The 12,447-nt window shown below is 44.4% G+C and overlaps 1 protein-coding gene across 2 annotated transcripts in view; it reads right to left on the reverse strand.

Annotated features, from left to right (window-relative positions):
- The window catches only part of CCDC3 (coiled-coil domain containing 3), a 40,164-nt gene that overhangs the window by 2,523 nt on the left and 25,194 nt on the right, over positions 1 to 12,447 (reverse strand). The gene's annotated exons all lie outside the window — the stretch shown is intronic.

A 12,447-nucleotide genomic window follows, 5' to 3' on the forward strand; every position in this document is an offset into this window, starting at 1 on the left:
GCACAACAGCTTTTTCGAAACTCTATTGACTCTTTTTATGCCTCTTCTGCTAAAAAATTTTGCTTTCATTTCTGTATTCAGATAAGATGCAAAATTGTAGATTTTAATGACACTGATTGTTCACAATGACTTCTGGGGGCTGTTTTGAAAGACCTGTTAAGCCCATTGAAGTTTGATTCATGGAGGAAGGTTGACTTGTTCATGATCTGAAACTGGAGTTCAATCTAAGGATGTATTGCTATCAAAAAACTAGGCTTGATTCAGTTAAGAAGCCCTTCAGAATCTCCAGATTTTGATGCAAGTCTGTCCTGTGTTCTTTATTTCAGTATGTGCTATAAACACAGAACCTGCAAAACATAGGACAAGCCGTTTTTATCGTTTCATTCCTAAAGTTATCTTAAATATCTCATTTAATGGACTTCTCTCTGCTGAAAACCCTGAAGTGTAAAATCTCAGCAGTATCCAGGAGCATTCAAGATTCCATAACTTTATCAAAAGGTTTTTTTTTTTGGGTCATTGACTGAAGACCACTTCTTTTATTTTACCCACTCTCAACTTATTGCAATACTGCCCCCAGTAGAGTCATTAAGCTCTTGATGTTTTCTCCCAGCTGGGGCTCTTAAGTAAAAATAAAATAAAATAAAATAAAATAAAATAAAATAAAATAAAATAAAATAAAATAAAATAAAATAAAATAAAATTATAAAAGGAACCAGCTTCAAATATATTTCATTGTGCACATGGAACTTTCAGCTGATTGCTGCCCTGTTGCCCTGTTACACCGTGAGGGAAGACAGTGCTTTCTGCTGAATTTGTGTCCTATATACATCTATGTTTTATTGTGAATCCAAGCACTCCTAGAGCTATGATGGGCTTTCTCTGGCAGAACATTTGGAACAGAGAATGTAAGCAAACAAGTATATCCTCTGTAAAGTGATGAAGAACTGCTTGTTTCTTTCCACCTGTCTTTGTAGTATTTTCAGCAACTGAAAGTGAGGGAGTCCACTTTGATGACTAACATTTGATTTGCTTTGGAAACCCCCAGCAGCAAAAAACATGGTTGGTCAACAGAACAACTGCTTTCAGTAGCCATAAGCTCATGTTTCCTGCACAAAAGCATCACAGGGTTTTCCTGAGAAGGAATTGCTTACCCCAACTGCCCTCTCACCAGGAATCTTTTATAAATGCACACTAGGAAGGCTGTGAGTTCTCAGATGAAGGCCAGAAACTACACAAAAGAGGAGGGAGTTTGATTTTGATCACAGCTCATTCCAAGAGCTTTCTGAAAACAGCTGGTACCTTTTGGCTGTTGTGTTTGCCAAACCCCTGCAAGCAGAACTCATCTTGAATTTAAATCCCTACACAGGAGACCATTGTGTGGACGAGATGTTTGCTGGGAATACAGGAGGTGGAAATTCCCCTTCCTTCTTGCATTTTTCCTTGTGTACTGATGGACAGCCATGTACTGATAGGCATATCATAGAAACTTCTCATGAAAGCCAGACAGCTCATTTGCTCACATCATTCCTTTCCCAGATCTTCACTCTCCAGCCTGAATGCAATGGTTTAATGTTTAAATTACCTGGAGACGTCAAAGAGACCATTGGAGCAACACAGATATAAAAACTAAGACCCACATAACTTTGCCTACCAGTGGGGCAGGCAATAGGTAGAGCTTCACTGTCTAATAGGACACCTACCTGAAATCACAGGACAACTAGCTGAAAAATGAACTCCTTTTATCCTTCTATGCAAGGAAAAGCAAGAAGGCGAGGTCCACACATTCTCACCAGCTGGTTGCAAACAGCATTTCTCACAGGCTCTGCAATAAGGATCATGTCTAAATGTGAGTTCTGTCCTACTCCTGCTGCTGCTGCCGGAGCTGCGGTTCACATGGGTGCACTCAAGTTATTTTTAAACTGTTAGATCTGATGCTGAGAACTGTGCAAATGTGACAGCCTGGAGCTCAGTCCAGACAGTGTAATTAACCAGGAATAAATAGGTGAGGAGAAGCCAGCTTTTGGTTCATGTTGCTACTCGACAATTTTTGTTTACTGCCAGCTGAGATATCCCCACTTTGGGCAGTCTTTCCTATGGAGCATATCTATAAAGAGGAATCTCACACCCCATTTTGTCCAGTCTCACAAGTCCATAAATATGCAGAGTTTGCACTGATGAACAACAAGACCAAGCCTTAATCCAAAAACATTACTAGAACTACTAAGAACTGACTTTCTTTTTCTAGGAATGACTCATGCTCCCATTCTCCATGACAGCTTGTCATGCCAAGTACACTAGAGAGTTAATGTCCTCTTTTTTGTTTCTTTGTGACATCTCATTTAAAAGATGATACCGAAATCTTCATCCAGCAAACTAAGTCACTCAAGAATCAGCGGCAGGTAGTTAAGCAATAGATCTGAACTGCTGTACTTAGCACGGTGTACATGCCCACAGACCTGGGAAGTGGAGTGAAGACATCGTAGTCCTTCAGACAAATATGTGAATTGTTTTTCAAGATTTCCTTCAGAACTCACGTTATCAAATGACCTACAGAAGATTTGTTTGCATTGGACATTTCTGTTTGTATACTCCACAGTTGGGTCAGCAAGTCGTCCTCAGTGGTATTTAAACAAATCTGGAGCAGTAAAAGATGTAGCAAAAAAGGTAGCACAAAAAGATCCACACACATTCTTATGTTTTAGACCAGACAGCACACAGCTGTGAAACCACAAATTACATATATTCAAGCATTTGTCTGAAACATCCTGTCACAAATACACCCGGTCTTAAGTTTCACCACATCTAGATGATTTACTCAGTCTGTCTATCTGCCAAACGAATCAGCACTGCATTACATCAAACTGATTTTTGGAGTGTCACATTACAGGCGTGTGAGCCCTTTGCTAGATAGTCTGAATTGACATGTGTAAACATTCTGTCTGATTGACAAACAAATCTGCCTTCTGAAAGTGTCATTAGAATGAGACAGTGGATGAGAAAACTTCCACTGACAAAGGTATGATGGTAGTGTTCATCCAACACAGTTTGTCCATACATGGCTGGAGTCAGTGTTGCAGAGCTCAAGTCACTCAAAACAGCATTGGTACCCAAGTTTTGGCCGTCATCTACCAAAGGGAGAGAAGTTGAGATCTAGCCAGTTTCTAATGCATACTTCCAATGGGTTACACTGCTAAAGAACACTGGAGAGCCATTTAGGACAAGACTTTAAGTTGCACCGGGGGAGATTCATATTGAATATTAGGATAAACTTCTCAGAATGAGTGGTGAAACATTGGCACAGGCTGCCAAGGGAAGTGGTGGAGTCACCATCCCTCAGAGTGTTCAGGAAAAGGGTTGATGTGTCACTGAGGTTCATGGGTTAGTAGGCATGGTGAGATGGGTTGACATTTAGACTAGATGATTGTCTTCTTTGACCTTAATGATTATGAAGAAGTCTTTCATTTGAGATCTCCTAAAAATATCTTTCATGGAGACCTGGGGATAAGTCACTTTGGTTTCTTGTCCCCATAATATTTTCAGGACCCACACTGCTGACTGTGCTCATGCTACCATGGGATGCTCCCTCAGCACCCCAAACTGAGCATCACCCTAACACAACCTGTTGGGAGCATCCAATGGAAACACAGCCCAAAGGCTGAGACTGAGAAGTGGATCTTCTGTTGTGCTGCCGAGCCTCCTCCACACTGCACCCCAGCAGTTCATCACAACCCCACACTGCTCTCCTCTCTCTCTTCCCTTCTGTAAGTCTGTCCTGCAGCAAAGGTAAAAGCTGTCTGAATCTGCTGCACGTTGATTTACTGCTCTGTGCTTTACCACTGTTAATGCTATATAGGACATCTTAAACTGAAACTTTATGCAACATGAAGCACGTTCCTCCAGCTCTATTTGTCTCAGCACAGTCGTAATTCATGCACTCTCTCAAGAGGGGCTTTGGAGCCAAACATAGATCTTTATTTTTCTTTAACTCCACCAGGATTTATTTCCCCAAGCCCTTCTCTGTCCTTAGCAAAGCAAGCTCTTGGTGAAACTAACAGGGACACGACACAGCTCAGGCAAGCAAACCTTGTCTCTCCTGGCAGAAGTCCTCTCTGAGCCATGCCTTGCCATCGACAAATTTCAGACAGTGAGCATCACTTTCTCCTTTTGTTTGGCCCCTTTGGGCAGGTTCACTGGGAGCAAGCAAGCTGGATGGACAGAGAGATGATGTGGTGAGGGGTAGGAGGAGGGATCTGGCAGCCCTCCTCCAGATGGGGTTTGGGATGGAGTCACTTAACCTCCAGTTACTGGAGCTTTTCAGCCAAGACTAACACTCCTGCTGACGTGTGGAAAAGCCCTTGTCAGCACTGTTAAACCATCATGTTGGGGAAACTTGGTTAAACTACCACTGCTTGCTGCAAGGCTTCACCTTTCAGAGGTTCTGAAACAGGGTCTGAGGGCAAATCCAGCAACACTGCCATTACTGGGAATAAGCTGCTATTTCCTTCCATTGCTTTGTACAGAACACCAGGGTACATACAGCCAGGATAGAAAAATTAATGGTGGTGGCTGTTCTTCTAAGGATTACTGGATCAGCATTTCTGCATGATGGACATGATTTGGTGGGCTTGGTGGTAATGAATTGATGGTTGGACTAGATGGCATTAGTGGTCTTTTCAAACCTTAATGATGCTATGGTTCTATTTACTGTGGGAAGTATAAGGCTTGTGGCATAAGCTATCAGCTAATTCAAACTGTTAGAAGCAGAGATTCACTGGGATAGGAAGCACTGTCTGCAGGGGCCTCTGTCAGCTTACAGACACCCTGACATGTTTTAACACTGCAAATAATGTCTTTCTTGCCCATTCCACTGCCTGCTAAAGGCAGATTTTCATTTTAAACCTCTAATAGGCAGCCAGTCAAGACAAGTAATCTCAACATTCCCAGTCATCAATGGAAACAAATGGCCATGTCAACAGGGAGACTTCTAACCTGACTTAGGCACTTACTTGGAGAGGGTCACTTTCTGGGACCCTTTTCATTACTTCAGTAACTTGCACTGACTGAAATGGATTGCACCCAGAGACCCACAAAATGGCAGCTGGCATCACTAGCTACCAGGGGAAGCTGCAATGGCAGCATAAAGATATTTGGAGGTTGGAGGAACTTGCCTTAGCAACAGAAGTAAACCCATATTCTCCAATCAGGGGACTTTTAAAGCAGCCTGGTTGGTTTTGATCTGCATTAAGCTGCTGTGTGGTAGAAAACCACCTGAAGAATCACTCAAGGGCCTGCTGGGGCAGCTCCTGGCCTGTGTTTTGGCAGGTCTCTTGGTTGATGCTGTGCCCTGAGCAGATGACCATGGGCCATCTCCCTGGAAAATGTGAATGGTATTTACAAGCTGTGACGTAAAACCTGAGTGCCAGCAGCTCCACCAAGGCACCGACTCAGCACACAGGATGGTTAATTTACTGGGAAGATTATTTTTCAGAAGGAAAAACACCCGCAATCTATTCTTTTTCTTCTGATCTTTTTTAAAGCAACAACCTTAAGCTGAACAACAGATTTTTCAAAGAAGATCCTTCCCCACAATGAAGCACTTTGAAAAACCAGACCTTCCTCTCTGGCAAGAGGTCTGAATGAGGTGACTCTCATCTGCAGTGGGTATGGCAAGCATCCATTTTAAAACCTTGCCCTTCAAACTTGCAGGCCTTGACTCTCTGCAGCCAGACTAGGACGGTTTTGGATAACACGGGGTGGGGGTCTGGAGGCCCATTAGGGATAGTAAAACTACTTTCATCCCTGAAAATACCTAGATAGAGGTCTCTAGCTCCAAAACCACACAGGCAGAGCATTGCCTGGGCTCTGCCTTCCCTGGAAGCAGTGAGTCCTGAAGCCTGAGATTCTGCTCAGGGGGAAGATGTGAAGATACCAGGTGACAGCCTGGCCCAGTCCCTCCTGATGGGATGGGGGATGATGTTGGAAATGTGAGTCCTTGATACTTGCCTTGATCACTGTCAGCACCCAGGAAAGAACCAACTGAATTATTCCTCGTATTTGCAGAGGAAAGAGGAGATGCCTTAAAGAGGAGAGAAACCACACGAATCAAGAAGACAGGAAAGGAAAAAAAAAAGATGTGGGGTATGAGCCAGGCTGCCTACCACAGGCACCTCACTGGTGCCAAGTGAGCAGATAAGCCGGTTCCGACAGCAAATCCTTAAATTCCCTGCACAGCCAGTGGGAGACAAGGTCTGTAGGAAGAGAAAAAGAAATCACTTTGGTAGGACCTCACTTTGGTACACCTCAAAGCCCCTTCCCTCTCCTTGCTGAACATAGAACGGTGTGGGTGAGAGATGTGCACCGGGAGCCAGCCAGCTGCTTTTTTCCATTTGCTCTGAGGTGGAAGGGCTGCACGCTTGTCTTGTTTCCTTTGAAAGCATTCCTCCCAGCAATTTGCCCAAGATGCCACAGGAATGCGGTGGTGGATCTGGGAGGGGAGAGACCAAGTCTCACATCTAGGCAGCTCAGGAGGAGCAGCCATCCTCCTCCTTGCTTCTTTGGAGATGCAGAAGTAAGGGCTGAATATTGGGCTCAATCCCACTGTACCTTGTGCTTCCTGCATTACCAGCATCCCTCCCAGCTCAAGGCTGGGCCACACTTGGGTGTCCAAGGTGGAGCAGGGCATGGGGGTGGGGAGGCTCCCATGGCCACCCCAGGGGTTGATCTCTTTGCCCAGAGAGGTTTGGGTTTTTTACCGAGAGTAGTTATGGATCCCATAGGCATTCAAGGCCAGGCTGGATGTCGCTCTGGGCAGCCTGGTCTAGTGACGGGCGGCCCTGCACTTAGCAGAGGGTTGAAACTAGATGATCATTGTGGTCCTTTTCAACCCAGGCCATTCTATTATTCTATGACTCTAAGATTTCCACAGTTGTGGTGCTGCCTTGACAGCCTCTTTGCTGAGACTTGTGTCTCTTCTCCATTAAAAGTACCCTGAGTGGGCAGTGAAATAACAAACAATGGGTACAAGGGCATGGAAAGGCAGAGAGCAGCCATGCCTCTGCTCCCGGCTTTCCCCATCCCATCACTGGGGTTACACACACAGAGGGCAAACCAGCGCTAGGGCTTTGCAGCACAGCTGCAGTCCAAGGCAAAACAGCAGCTGCTCTGGTTCCTTCTGAGCACTGTCACAAGTAGGAGATATTCCTGATATTTCCTGTCCCTGGGGAATGTAGTGCATTAATTATTAGTTGACTAGTTATAAGCAAATGACACTGAAGTTAAAAGTGCAGTACCAGCTCAACCAGTGCAGCTCAACCTTGCTGAGCTTGAAGGAAAACTGTGTAAAGACAAGATTAAATCATGTTCTTAACAAGGAAATAAAAACATCTTCTCTCTGCCGCTGGAAGCAATTTAGATGCTGAGAATGAGCGAGTTTGTAGGTCTGCCTCACAAGCTGTGCTGCTTCATGGATTTCTGCATGTTATTCAGCCTGAATTCTGATAACAATTGAGCTGTTGCTTTTTTTTCCCCAGTCATTTTTGTCTCAGAGTTAGTGCTGGAGTTTCAGTTGGGCTTCGAAACTCTCAAAGAGGTTATTTTTAATGTAGCTTGTACAAAAACATTCCACTTCCACAGACATCAAAGTTTCCAAAACTCACAATCCACTATCATTTCCAACTCTGCTTTTCCCTACAAGGTATTATTAATGTCACAATGAAGCTAATTAGCTCTGATATGCCTGTAACTACTTTGCCAACATACCTTGCCTCAAGTGTATTGTTCCCTAATTGAAAGTTGCTGTGTGACCGTGTCTATACCTAACCTTGTTTTGCTTGGCATGTATTTCAATAGGATTAGGTCACCATTCCCCCTACACATGCACACAGTGAATTAATTAAATATCAAGGAAGGGAGACAACCAGCAAGACCCAGAAACAAAATTGATTGTGTCTTTCCCTCTCACTGTTGGGAACACAGAAAAACAGGGCACGGCTGAGCAGAGTGCATGGCAGCTTATGCGCTGCTCATTGCTATTGAAACGTCCATGTTGGTTTTTGAATGAGCTCACCTCTGCCTCATGCTACAATAGCTCCTGGAAGTTAATTTAATGGTTCTGTTAAATGTGCACCCTTATTTAACAGGGTAACAGTGAGGGAAGAACAGCATATTCAAATATATCATCCCTTGAAGCATCACGGAATCATTAAAGAAAAGACCAATACTCCAACTGCCAACCCAATCACACTCAAGCCAAACCCTCCCAGCGTAACTTAAGGCCATTACCTCTCATTCTATCATGTTACCTGCAACTCTAGATGCAGCTTAAGCTAAGAACTAGCATCAATTGGTGCAGAAACCAAATCCAATATTCATTTGGATGAGGATTATACTTGTTTAGACCGACCTTACGCCTGATTTGGAGTGTTTGCTTTAAGCATGACTTACTTCAGAGCAATATTTTACAGCCTGTAGGAGTTACCTGGAGGCCCAGCAGAGATGATCAATGATTTGGAGTGGCAGGTGAATGTCTCCGGAGATGGGGCATCCACACACATCTCTGGACAACACACTTCAGTGCCTCACTACCCTTATTAAAAAAAAACAAAACAAACTTTTCCTTGTATCCAGTCTAAATCTCCCCTTTTTAGACTGAAACTATTTCCATTTGTGAGCGATGAGGTGAGAGGAGAAGGGAGCTGAGCACTGTGTAAACGAGGTTGACTGGGGTCACAAACCCCTTGTGAGTAAGGCAATGCCAGCAATCTGTTATACACCCAACAGGTTCAGAGCATGGATGGTGAGTGCCTGCATCCTCTATGCTGAGAAGTCAGAGCAGCAGGAGACCTTCTAGCCTCCTACTTCCTCATCCCTGGGCTTATTATTCCCAGCTGGCACATACATAAACTTTTGCTCCTCTGTCACTTCTGAGGCCAAATGGAGAGAGAGAAGCAGAGCAAATCCCAGCAGGGACGTATGCAAATGCTCAAGGTGTGAGTACAATGCATTCAGTGACATCTCTCATGAAGTCACAGAAGCGTGGACGTTTGCTTTAAGTGGTGCTCGTGTCTCCTCCTCATCACATATATCATACTTTGGGCAACTCTTATACACGGGAGGGAAGCCCATGCTGAGAAAGGCAAATGTTTAAAGTTAACGCAACATCTATAAAAGTCATGTTCCCCTATAAATCCCTCCACTCTGGACGTTTTGGCTTCGTACTTCACATAAGCTGCTGCAGCTGAGCTGCCTCTACAAACAGATGGGATTTCCTTGGCCACAGGCTCAGATAGAAACGGCATGTAATGCTGCTGCAGGAAAGCTTCTAGATTTTGAAGAGCAAAAGTAGGCGCTGTGAGGCGACCTGCCATCCTCTGATGCCTCTGGGAAGCCATCACTCCTGAACAGGTAGAGGAAAGGCCATAGATATTTTACTTAATTATTTGTCACATCCACTTGGGTGTAGGGAAGCAGGGGGGAAGGGGGAGGAGGAGGAGGGTTGAAAAGGGCACACTCCAACCTGTATTTGGCTGAGTTTGGTGCATCTTTTCAGAGAGTCTTTGCACCACCCTACTTAATGCATCTAACCTAGATCCTGAGTAGGAAACATTGGTTTTATGGGCTATTTTGACAGCCTGGAGAAAAAGAAAATTCTCCGGAGGATGAGTCAGAGCAACTAATTCAGAGCAGGAAAGTGAGCACTAGAAATAGTGTGGAAACAGCTCAGTGTGGTGCTTACGCAAACAGCTGGAGATGCCCCTGACACAGCAGGAGCAGCACTGACACTCTACCAAAGCCTTTCCCAGTAAGCATGAGATACATGAAACCTTAATGGAATCAAGAGCAAAGGCACTGAAATCAGCCTGGAGGAAGGACAGGGGCTTGACAAGAGACATCTGTGTCTGCAGAGAGCCAGGCTCCTGAGCTACACCATGAGCCCAACCCAAGCCAGAGACCTCAGCAAGGAGCTGGTGGCTTTGCCCCTTCCAAGCCAGAAGAGAATCATAGAATTATAAAGGCTGAGAAAGTCCATTAAGATCATGTAGTCCAATCATAAACCCATCACCCATGCCTACTGAAGATAGGCATGCTCACTAGAGGTGACGGAACAAGAGGTGATGACATGTAGGCAAAGGAGAGGATGAGGCCTGTTATTAATTCAAGGCACAGATTCCCACAGAGGTGAAGAGGAAAAGCTTCACTGAGGGTGGGGAGAGCAAAGACAAAGGCACGGCAAAACAAATATCTACTATCTGCAGGCGCTCTGTGGCTAACATCATGCTGAGAGAGAAGCTGAGGAGGCAAAATGCTGGGGAGACTAATCAGCAGCTCCAAATAACAAACTCAGAGTGCTAACATCTGGTTGATGGGTTGCTGCTCTCTGATAGTCCTGTCCCGCTGTCCTCAGCTCCGAGTGCTGCGTGGGCTGTTAATCCTGAGTGGCCCCAGACCACCCTGCATGCAATAAATGGGCAGCAGACTGCTCTGAAAATGGCAGAGTTTGGTAAAAAGGTTCTGGGATGCCGTATTTCAGGGATTACCCTCCTGTCTGCCTGAGTTTAAACGACCCCAAGCATTCAGGGCATTAATTTCTACTTTCTATAGGAGTCAAAGGCTGCTGCTTCTCTCCAGTACAACCTCTCAATAGGGTCCTGCTCCTGAACCAGCATTTGAATTCTCCCTAGAAACACTGGGTCATGGAAACAGGGTCATATTTAATGACTCAAGTCTCTCTCTACAGCTTTGCTATGCTTTATATACACACAGAAATATCTGCTGGGCAACTTATTGCCTTCTACAGGGAAAAGCTTTTCACACAGGATGGCTTACAATGTCCATAGAAAATAAGGTCTCCAAATAAGGGTGAGTGTCCCAGTGCACACAAGCCTGCAGCTCTCATCCCAGCCTTTTGAGAGGTGATGAAGGAGGCAGAGCTGCTCAAGTGACAGCCATAGCAGCTCTGGACACCATGTCCCCAGGCTGATGAGTGCCATGTGGTGAACTCTAAGAAGAACCTAAATTGGAAAGCATGCACTCAGCTGCTGGTTCATGTAACAACGGTGACTCTCAGCTGTTTAATCCTAAATTAATAACTGTGTTGGAGGGGGATAATTACACTGCGCTGCACACTGAGCACACAGTGACACCTGAGTCACAGTTCAGTTACACTCCTGTTTTCTTCACTTTTTTTTGTGAATAACTGCCTTGTAATATGCAAAATCTGGTAAGATCCTGCTGTCATGTGCACTTACCTGTAAAGTCTGCTTTATTATTGGCTAAATATTTATGGATAGGCATCAAGTGTGTCTCTGTAAGTCTGTACTACCATTTGTATATGTGCTTTTCTAACGGTATGAAGATGCTGTAGATATTTATTTTGTTTTTATTATAGTTCTCTGACACTCAAGTTAAACATGCTTCGCCAGTTTTGTATTGCACCCCATTAGCAATAACAAGAGCCAGGACCTGGACAATCCTAAATAGTATATAAGATTGTTGAGGCACTGGCACAGTCTTCCCAGGGAAGTTGTGGATGTTCTATCCCTAGACGTGGGATAGAGCATGATCATGGGGCGCTGAGCAACCTGATCTAGTGCCTAAGCTGGCAACCCTGCCTGTTGGATAGATGATCTCTGAAGTCCATTCCAACTCCAGCCATTCTATGATGCTATGATTCTGTGAAATGAATTGCCTCCCACCCCTGCAGCAGTAGCAGCTTATAATATCTGCACCAGAAACCATCCATACAAACTGCCTGACATCACAGTAACAATAGAGAACAACAACAACTACAACAAAACACACTGTGAAGAAATCCAGACCTGGGCTCCAGTCTACTCTCTTAACCAGCACACTTCTGTTGTCTTTTGGCAATGGTAATTTCAGAACAGCAAAACAGCAATTATTTTGAGCTCCGTTATCTGAACAGCTTGTTCTCATTAAGCAACACACACACTTCGCACCTAATCAAAGCAGGCAGATAAAATGAGTGTCCTAATCAGCGGAAAGAAACTAGATGTCTCCTTTATGGAAAGGGCAACCATCAGTTAGTGGAAAAGCAAGAACTAGTTTCTCTGTGCTTCATTCTCTCTCTCTAAAAGGGATAACAGGAAACATGTCATTTTGAGAGTTCTCTGAGCTGATATATTCAAAAACTAGGAAAGTCTACATTCAGAGTTTGGATGGTGTAAGAATGGAAGTAATAAGGGAGCCAAGACCTGTGGTCAGATCCTTCACTTTCATGGAGAGTGATCTCAGTGCTTCCCCATGGAAATTCAGAGGCTGAGACCAGAACCCACAGTTTTCTGCATTGCCTGCCATAGTATCCCTGTCTCCAGCAATCTGGAAACTCATTTTCCAGGAAGGATCCTGAAGAAATTGCCCAGCATTGGAGCGTATGACTGGTTGAGCTTTCAATAATCAGGAGTTTAGTCAATAAAATTTGTAACACAA

The sequence above is a fragment of the Coturnix japonica genome, chromosome 1 (genome assembly GCF_054131305.1).
Source record: "Coturnix japonica strain WE chromosome 1, WE-NBRP24, whole genome shotgun sequence".
In the NCBI taxonomy this organism is placed as follows: Eukaryota; Metazoa; Chordata; class Aves; order Galliformes; family Phasianidae; genus Coturnix; species Coturnix japonica.